The following is a 10,532-nucleotide window of genomic DNA, read 5'->3' as shown; positions in this document are numbered from 1 at the left end:
TGCAACAAAATAGGAAAAACGCCAAGGGGGAAGAATACTATTGTAAGGCACTGTAGTAGACATTTATATCATATTTTTGGTGGGTGGTGCTTTCCTGTTTTTCTCTAAGCAAAGTGTGTGTAGGTATACTCAGTCAGTCTCACACTAGTCCTTACATCTGGAATTAAAGTGATGCTCCAAAGGTTTGAATTTCAGCCAATAGTTTTGAAGGTAGTGTTCACTAGCCAAAACGGGTCCCCAAAAATGTAGCACAATTGTTTGTTTTTTTATACGAATTCCAATTCATACAATATTGTACGCATTTGTAAGTGCTTAAGATCCAGGACTGCATCTTTAAATAAGGCTAAAATAATTCTAACTATACCATAATCCTAAATTGAAGGCGATATGTTTCAGTTATGGATTTCAGTCACATCAGTTCAAGCTCTTGCTTGCTTATAGTTATAGCTTTGTAAAATAGGACAACCAATCATTCAGAGTATCTCCCTCGGAAATCAAATCCAATCTTCCTGTCTGACAATTAAAACACATGGTTGATGACTATCTGTTTGACATCATATTTATTTGACATGGGGGAAGGCCCGACCACTTGTTTGGCTTGTAAAATCCAGTGCTCAAAGAGTAGGCTTGGAGTGTGTTTTCTCTAGACCTGTGGTTCCTCCAGCATCCCAGATGCCTTTGCAGCAGGGATAGGACTGATACTCTGTAGGCCGCAGATCAAAGGGCCTCTACCTTCTCTCTTACAGAACAATCCTAAGGACAAATGTCAATATTCTGCTGTACCCTGAAATTACAAATACATCAGTTATTAAATGAACGAAAACATGCTAATATGCTTCATATCAAATAATGATATAATATATTATACTTCAATAACCTATGAATAGTACCTAAACTGAGTTTTGGCCAAAAAACATATGGTGATGAAATGATTTGGTGTCACAGAAATGTACAATGTTAAACACAAACCGATGCCAAAAAGTTAGTTATTCCAACAGGACGTCAAGAAAACAGGTGTGAATACGTACTGATACACTGAGTGGGAGTGAGATGAGATATTGTGTTAAACGACTGTTATTACACAACTACTCATACCAATGCCAGTGATTACACAATTAGGAACACTTATCACTGAGTCAGACAGTTGAGGGGAAGAATGCAGATTCTCTGGACTATTGATTCAGCTCCCCACTCTGCTCTCCTTCCCTTCCTCCTCCTATCCATCTTTCTTCTCCTCTTCTACTCTCTTCTCTTCTCTTGTCCTCTCCTTTATCCTCTTGTCCTCTTCTCTCCTCACTCTGACCTCAGTCTCTGACAGCTTCTCGGCTCTGGGACCAATCAGCAAACATGAGGACAGACATCTCTTCTGAGCAAGCTCAGTGTGAGAATCCTGTGAATAGAGGTGAAGCATGAATAAGCCATTTTGAACAAACAGACTGTGGGTACATACAGTACACAACTAGGGCAAAACAAACAGCATGCTGCCTCCCAGGGGCTCGGCAAGCGCTGACCCAGCCCCAAGATCAGCTCCCTCAACAGGGCAATGGTTGTGTGGGGCCAGGCCTGGTCCTTCCTGTCTAGACCAGGGGAGATAGGGTTAATGAAATGCTCAACGCCATCTGAGCGCTGTCTGTGGCATTCATCCTCAGCTTGTTCCCTCTGAAGCAGACCGTCACAGCTAAGGAGCCCGACACACACACACCTCCGTCTCTTTCTCCCTTGGTCTCTTTCCCTCGCTCTCTCTCTCTCTCTATTTCACACCCCATCTCCTCTCCATCCCCTCCACCCTCCTTACTTACACTCTGTTTCATTGTGGAATTCTAACTTCCTCCCCCAGCCGCCTACACCTCTCTCTCCTCTCTGGACTCTCTTCTCCCTCTCCATCTCTCTGTCAGTGAAGAAGCATTGTTTATGAGAGTCTGAGAATAAGAATAAATGGTGGTCAATAGTTCAGCGTGTTGGCTCGCGCAGCTTTGTAAATATGGATGACTGGGCCCAGCCACGAAGGGGGAAATGTGTGTCTCAAGCAGCAGCAACAGTGGGCGGTGGGTGGCCAGGCCTGCCAACAGAGCACCTGGACGGTGTTAATCATAGCATAGCATAAACACTGCCCCGGACCGGCCCGCCTCGGCACCCAACATTCGGCCCAGCGAGCTGCTCCTCCTTTACCGCATACACACGCATCCAAGCTAGCATGTAGCGTTGCACGTACAATAACATGCATCTACACACACACGCACAAGTACGCATGCATATAAATACACACGGACACATGTACAGATGCCGACATACTGCACGAATACAGATACATATTTAACATATTTAACATCAGGCTTTTCATTTTATACAGATGTAGGATCTTCATTTGATCCTCCTTCATTTAATGTACACTTTTACATTTCAGACTTGATTTTCCGTTACGAAAAATGTATCAACCACTACAAAAATGTCCATTCATTATAATCCATGTAATAATTCACATTTCCTGTTGCTGCAGAATTATTTTCCAGCTGTAGCAAAACGGCAAAAAAAATATTAAGATCATATACCTGTAGTACAAGTCATGTTAATTTCACATTTTACATACCAAATACACAACATACCAAATACACAACATACCAAATATACAACATACCAAATATACAACATACCAAATACCGGACAGATATCAGAAAGCTGCTGAAGGTTAATGTCTTACAGTACCTCCACTTCAAGTGCATCAGTCTGAGCAAAGCAGACTGTCTGTCCACCATTTTGGAACCCAGAGGGCAGACATCAGGAGGAAACAAGGCTTCATTTCAGAGAGGATCCATTTTGTGCTCCAATGCCCAGCAGTAGAGACATCCTCCATTAACTAAGAATGCCATTACAGTCCCACTACCTGAGTACCCACTGCTAAGCACTTCTGGGCAGTGGAAGGCAGTGTGTACAGCACTATATGTGGCTCAATGGCACAGTGTACCATTTAGTATGAAGGTATATGAAAACTTAAAATCTGATTTAGACGGAGTCGATTAATTAGTGGATTTGTAGTGGTATCGCTGTGCTCTGTTTGACTGTTTTGATGAGTCCCATGAAATTGTAATAGTTCATTTTTATACAACTTTTTATGTATGATCTATTGGGGAAAGGATAACAAACGTACTCTAAAAATGTACATTTTTTCAAGTAATTTTGCACGCAATCTTTGCAAGAGGGAGTGAATCTGATTTCATTGGTCCTCAACTCGCGGCTCAGTCATTTCATTCAGGGTAAGTGGAGATAGCCGTGAGTTCGCCTGCCCCCAGTGCAGGTTAGTTCTGAAGGATTCATTGCCATAGAAGTGTACCTGGGTAAAAGGTAAGCCACTTTTGTATGACTGGTTATCCAGAGTTTAACTCAGCGTTGACCAAAGTTACCTCACTAACTCCTCAAACCTGCTTCATAGGATACTCCTCTAGTCTTCTTCAAGTCCCCATATTTTGGTTCCAGTTTCAGAGCTGAATGTAAGCATTTTAAGTAGCTCTCTCACACACTAGCTAACCTCCTCAACACTATTGTTTCACTATCAGAGACATTTCCATCCCTGTCACATAATGAAATACAGCCGTTTTCACTGTCATATTTCACACACACACACACACACACACACACAGAGAGAGAGAGAGCGAATCAGGGATGTTACACACACACGCACGCATTAACACACACACAAAAAGCGCACACACACACACACACACACACACACACACACACACACACACACACATTCACACAGAGGAAAAATACCTTTTCGCTGAGCTCCTCACTTTAACCTCGACTGACCAAAACAGTGTAAATCATCACGGTGGCTCACAGCCACAACAGTGTTTATCTCTGTGAGTCCTGGAGAAGGATAATGTATCATCATCACTGTCACTTTGCATAAAGTCAACCTTTTAATAACTAAACACACAGCCACACTCACAGAGGAATACACATCAGACAGCCAGGACTCTCCATGCTCTCCAGAGGAGGGGGCCCATGGTCAAGTGCAGCTCCCCAGGATAGGGGGTAGAGGAGTGTCCATGCCTGGCCTGGACACTCTGGAAAACCTGGATGCTTTATTGCCGTGTGTCTGGGATGGGGTAAACACAGTCAACCTGCCATGTGAGGGAGGAGATGTGTGTGTGTGTGCGTGTGAGTGTGTGTACGGGTGCAATGTGTGCTGGCGTGTATGTGTGTGTACCATATGGGGGAGATGTATTATCTGTTTAAACTGCCTCAGCACAGCTAGGCCACACAGCAGGCCAGCAGAATATTAGAATCTTACACAACCTGCACCCCTCTCATATCTGCCATAGTTAACATTTTTGGAGGAGCACAACTGTTGGATTACATTCCCTATGAGTCAATGATCCAGCCTGTCAGTGTGTGACAGAGTGGTCTACGCAGCCAAACCTACTCTCAGTCTAGCTTCATCTGTCTATGATGCTGTGAAGAGAGACCAAGGCCCTGTTAAACAAGGCCCTGTATTCACAACTACCATCCCCCATAATCCTGAGCTCATCCATCTTTCCAGCCTGACCTGACTAAAGGGACAAGATGCTGTATATTTCTCCTCAGGAGTCTGAAGGTACATTCGAGGAATTGTTTGGTTTCCCTCCTACGGGAATAACCCATCAATCTGGCAACCGCAGCGTCCAGCCATAAACCTGGCAACTGCAGCATCCCGGCCACAACCACACAACACCAGGCAGACCTCAGTTTGCAGGACAGAGGAAAAGACCCACAGCTTTCTGTGGATGGAGATGATGAGAGTGAAAGGGGGGAAAGGGAGCAGAGAAAGAGAGAGATAGAGAGGGAGATAGAAAGAGAAGGAGGGAGAGAGAGAAAGAGAGAGAGGGAAAGGAATGAGAGAAAATCTGAGCAACGCAGGTAATTTTAGCAAAATATCTGATTTCCCAGCAAAGGATATAGGGAGGGGTGGGGGGGTGGATGTTGTATTACCGTCAGTGGACTAAGAATTGGGTAGAGCTGAGAAGAGTCATGGACAATATAGAAGGGGAGGTGAACACGTATGATTTTTACACCTCTTCTCCACTGCCATCTCAAAGCAGCTGCAGTACCTTGCTCTCAGCCCATTAGAGCATCTTCACTAATACCCCACATTGATGCAGTACACTCAGAGTCTTCACTGATACCCCACAAGCACAGGGCAGTGTCTACCACAGATTACATGTCTCACACACATCTTCTGCACCCTCTCAGCCGACAAGGTTAAGCTCCAAAGGTTGCATATCTGTAACACACACACACACACAGTGACCCGTATATCTGTGAGCCCCAGCCCTGCTCCATCCACTCACACATTGACTAGCCCTGCGAGTGTTTGCCCATTAGAGCCTGATCTGCACAAATCAAACCAATATGTGAACTCTGTGATTAGAGTCAGAAGTATTAACACGCCTTTCACTCAGAAACCAGAGCCAGGCGCATTCCATTGGCTCTCGCCTATCTTTGGAATAAAATACAAATATGTCAAGATGAGGGAGGGAAAATGTTGGGGGGTGGTGGACTTTATCAGGCGGTAAAAAAATGTCACCTTTTCTTTCAATTTTTATGATTTGGGAGCAAACACACACATGACCAGAACACCCCCCCCCCTGCCACACACACACACACATGACCAGAACACCCCCCCCTCCCACACACACACACATGACCAGAACACCCCCCCCTCCCACACACACACACACATGACCAGAACACCCCCCCCCTCCCACACACACACACACGACCAGAACACCCCCCCCTCCCACACACACACACACACACATGACCAGAACACCCCCCCCCTCCACACACACACACACACACACACACACATAATCAGTTCTGAAAATATTTTGCTCACGTCAACTATCCAGAGGCCACTTAAGCTGTGCTGCTCTCCCAAGTGGGCTCCAGATCAGAGGAGACCGTAGTCTACCCCACCTTCTCTGCTGCCAGACCTCCCTGAAACCCACCAGCCTGCTCTGGCCAGGCATGGCTGCCTTTCACCTGTAAAGACTCTGGCTGCTCTAGAATACGAGCCAATAACCCTGCAGGGCGAAGGGAAGCCATACAACAGTCTTTCTTAGTGTACAGACAGAGACCTCGACACTGAGCTACTGCCAAAGACATAAATGCCCTTTGTATCGTTTACACTGTCCAAAAACCCCAAGCAAAAGAAAATAGGGAGAGAGGGAGAGACATTGGAGTACAATGGCTGCATAGTGAGGTAAAGGGGAAGTTGTTTGACCACACTGCGTGGGTGAGGCCACAGAGACGTTAGGCTACAATGGCAAAGTGAGGATGTGTATTTACTCTGGGGGAGATATTCCTCTGCCCTTCCCCATCCTCATCCACACTCTGACTCAATGGCTAATATGAGTGGAAACTATTGGACATTCACTCTCTTTCCCTCTCCTTTCTACCACACCCATATTTTAACCCCTCAATTGACTTGTCTGCACCTTAAAAATCTGTTTGCTATCTTGAATCAAAGCGAAAATATGGTGTATTCCCAGTTCAGAATAGTTCTATTTTTTCCTTTTTTAAATGGTGCAAATTGAAGAGTCATATTTTGGTGATGGACTGATATGATGATATCACCCATCTCCCAGAGAGCTGGTTGGCATGGATGTTAGACTGAACAGGAAGTGAGCGTTAGGAACAAATTGGTAAGAGGAAGGAAATGTTTAAGTCCAGAGATGATAGCTCGCTGGTGATTCTCCTGCAGCATATCGGATTGTTACACAACCATTTAGTTAATCTGGAGGCCAGTAACGTGCCTCAGATAAGATAAATACACACAACCTACAACTTGAAAAAATGGCAATATACCGCAATGTTGTACGTGATTGTTCAAGGTACGATACCATCAAAGAGATTCACGCAAGTTGGAAAAATGTGGACAGATTATGATTTGTTAAATTATTTTTGTTTATTTCTGCAAAACAGGACTGTACATATTTCTGCAGCACAGGGCTCAAAGTGAAATAAAATTATAATTAAGCAAATCAACATTTGATCGGTCCACTTTTGTCATTTTATGTAAGTTGAGGATAACAAGGTAATTTATGTTAACAACCAAGTTAATTCTCTCCGTTCAATATCTAACTTCACCAGTGCTTTGTTGTAACCTTACCTAGTATTTTATCCACTAGGAACACCTTAGATTCCCATAGACCCCCCCCCCCCCACTTCTGGAACCATCACCCATTCTCCAGACCCCCCCACACACACTTCTGGAACCATCACCCATTCTCCGGATCTCCTACCTCCCCCTTGGGGTGGCCAGCCGAAACGTGTCCCATCAGCCAGCACGGTGAATGGGAATAGGAGGACACGCTAAGGTTTGGCTCTGCTCTCCGTTTACACGTTCATTCAGGTGGATTTGGATCCTTGGTCAGATACCGTATGTACGCTGGACACCGACACCAAAACACTTCACGTATGACTGGACTGAACATCCCTACCCACACTCAACCCACACTGCTTTTTCCTTTCTCTCGTACCTTTACTACCTACAGTTCCTATATCCCTGCCAGCCTCCTACACTCTGACTGACTGGGAGTTTCCATTGACCTCTGCGGCACCGGGGGGTAAACAATCAGGGCATTAAAGTGCATAGCAAGGCTGAGCATGGTAGGTCAACCAACTACCATTGATGGTTCAGCAAACAACTGAACAACACCATAACAAACCATGAGTTCATGTATTGTCAAGGGCCACAATAAGGGCTAATAGGCTAACATACAGTGGCCTAAACGAAGTCAACGTGACACATTACGTAAAGGCTACAAGGCTAACGCTGATGTTATGACCCACACAGTCAGTCTCTACCTCTGTCATTCCAGGAGGGGAAAAAGTTGGAGTCAGTCTACCAAACAAAAGAGGTATTTACAGTTGTCTGCCCCAACCACCGTTTCCCCCTGAACCCCTTTCTCCTACCCCTCCCTCACCAGTGTGACGCAACATTCCTACCTTATTGACATGTTTTAGTTGCAGATGGGATGTGTAACGTGGCGTGCCCACCCGAGTGGGCGGTAAGGTGCACATGTGGGCAGCAGCCCTGTAGAGGAGGCAGTCAGGCCTGTAGCTGTGGACTTCTGGAGAATCTTTCTCCACACAGGTTTAGTCTAGCAGCCCGGTGGCCCCACATCTGGCCACTCTGACCACCAACACCATCATCACAACCACCACCTCCACAACTACCTCCACCACAGTAAGGCACGTGAGACCCTCTACCCAGCCCTGAGCAGCCTAGCTCAGCCAATACAACCCCTTCCCTGCTCCATTATTAAGACACACTGATAATAAAAAGATTGTGGGAGCAGCTTTTGACATCATCGATCATAGTCTGCTGTTACAATTTTACATCAATAACATGCCTGTCAATCTCTCCTGGTTTAAAGAAGAGGAGAGATTGACTGCATCACTACTTGTCTTTGTGAGAAGTATTGACATGTTGAAAGCACTGAGCTGTCTGTTTAAACAGCTCAGACATCCATACATACCCCCACAAGACATGCCACCAGGGGTCTCTTCACAGAACAGACTGTGAAATGCACAGTACTACATAGAGCCATGACTACATGGAACTCGCTTCCACATCAAGTGACTCAAGCGAGCAGTGAAAACAGATTTTTAAAAAACAGATAAAACTACACCCCTTATGGAACAACGTAGACTGTGAAAACTCACACACACACACACACACACACACACACTCTCTATATGCACATACATTGTAATGTAGTATTGTGGAATTATACATTTTGTATTGTATATAGTGGTAGAGTATTTTTTTTTAATCAAAAATCTTTAACCTTTATTTAGCTAGGCAAGTCAGTTAAGAACAAATTGTTATTTACAATGACGGTCTACCAAAAGGCAAAAGACCTCCTGCAGGGACAGGGACTGGGGGGTTGGGATTAAAAATACAAAACAACGGGAGGTAAAGTTGGTGTACCCCCGGAGTAACTGTTGATTTCGCAACAGCTAATGGGGATCCTAATAAATACTAAAAATACTAATGTTTGTATGATGTACTGTTTTATTTTATTTGTGATGTAGTTGTCTTAATCTTAATCTTGCCCTGGCAGAAGCTACTGGGGATCCTTAATAAATACAAATACAAGAATTGTGGGTGAGTAATCGACCATGAGAGTATCAAAACAACATTTTATCATTATTTATTATAGCAGCTAAATAATAGTGTTGTGTTGGCTCCATTGGAGTTGATTAGCCATCTCCTGTTAACTTTACCATAGCTGGCTAACGGTAACTCCTGTACTGTAACGTTAGCTAGATCAATTATCCTGTTCCCCGCCAACTCCTCGTTTCTTGAAGTCATGGAAAGAAGCCTTTTATTATCAACTTGCAAATAACACACTTTAGACCAACTAGCTCCGACACGAGAACTTTCTGAGGTAATACTTACAGCTCAATCCAGCGCGCAACAAATATAAATAAAGCTGAGCCAGTTCAAACGGGAAACCTGAGTGTGGCGGCATCAGCTGATTGCATTAGCGGATATTATACCAAATGGATTCAGACTCTAATGACATGCGGTCCATTTGAGTTGAACAGTTCTACACATTCTTCCTCAATGCGGATGTCACGTGTACGCATGCGCTGCTGTAACTCACTACGCTTGCTGTTTCTGATATCCCACCACCACCGCAGCTTCCACCGTTCTGGGTTCTGGGTTTCTTCCTTCCTGATTATTTTTCAATAGTCAAACCGAAACCAAACCGAACGCAAAAAGCATTAAATCGCTAAACAACTCTGGACAGTTTTATCTCAATCTCTTCATTCAAAGACTCAATCATGGACACTCTTACTGACCGTTGTGGCTGCTTTGTGATGTATGTCTCTACCTTCTTGCCCTTTGTGCTGTTGTCTGTGCCCAGTAATGTTTATACCGTGTTTTGTGCTGCTACCATGTTGTGTTTCTACCATGTTGTTGTCATGTTGTGTTGATACCATGCTGTGTTGTCATGTGTTGTTGCCTTGTTATGTTGTCTTAGGTCTCTTTTTATGTAGTGTTGTCTCTCTTGTCGTGATGTGTGTTTTGTCCTATATTTATATGTTTTTTATTTTTAATCCCAGCCCCCGTCCCCGCAGCAGGTATTTTGCCATTTGGTAGGCCATCATTGTAAATAAGAATTTGTTCTTAACTGACTTGCCTAGTTAATTAAAGGTTCAATAAAATAAATAAAAGCACTAACTGTCATGTGATTGGCTGATAAGCCATCACTCATAAAATAACTAAGGAGGCAGGACCTCCACTCACATTAATAGACTGGTCTTAGATCTGTTTATACTTTTGCCTACTCCATTGTAATTTTCAAGCTAAACATGGCTCCATTTGCATGACAATTCCATACAGAATTGCCAAGAGAGCAGAAACAGATTAGCACCAAGGCAAGGTAAATTAATGCCCTTCCATGTTCCCAGTGACACTTAATTTCATTGTGAGGGCAATACTAACATTAGAACATGTCAACAACAAAGCACATTTT

General features: G+C 44.1%; 1 long non-coding RNA gene across 1 annotated transcript; it reads right to left on the bottom strand.

Moving 5' to 3' along the window:
• Positions 1 to 545: 545 nt before the first annotated feature.
• On the bottom strand, positions 546 to 9,766 carry LOC106587372 (uncharacterized). Its single transcript, XR_001324427.2, has 2 exons — positions 9,449 to 9,766; positions 546 to 1,390 (listed from the first exon to the last, which is right to left on the bottom strand). It is a non-coding gene; the product is annotated as an uncharacterized lncRNA (long non-coding RNA).
• Positions 9,767 to 10,532: the final 766 nt, after the last annotated feature.

Source organism: Salmo salar, chromosome ssa26, assembly GCF_905237065.1.
Source record: "Salmo salar chromosome ssa26, Ssal_v3.1, whole genome shotgun sequence".
Taxonomy (NCBI): Eukaryota; Metazoa; Chordata; class Actinopteri; order Salmoniformes; family Salmonidae; genus Salmo; species Salmo salar.
Note: the sequence above shows the minus strand (reverse complement) of the source record. Positions and strands in the feature narration are given on the sequence as shown.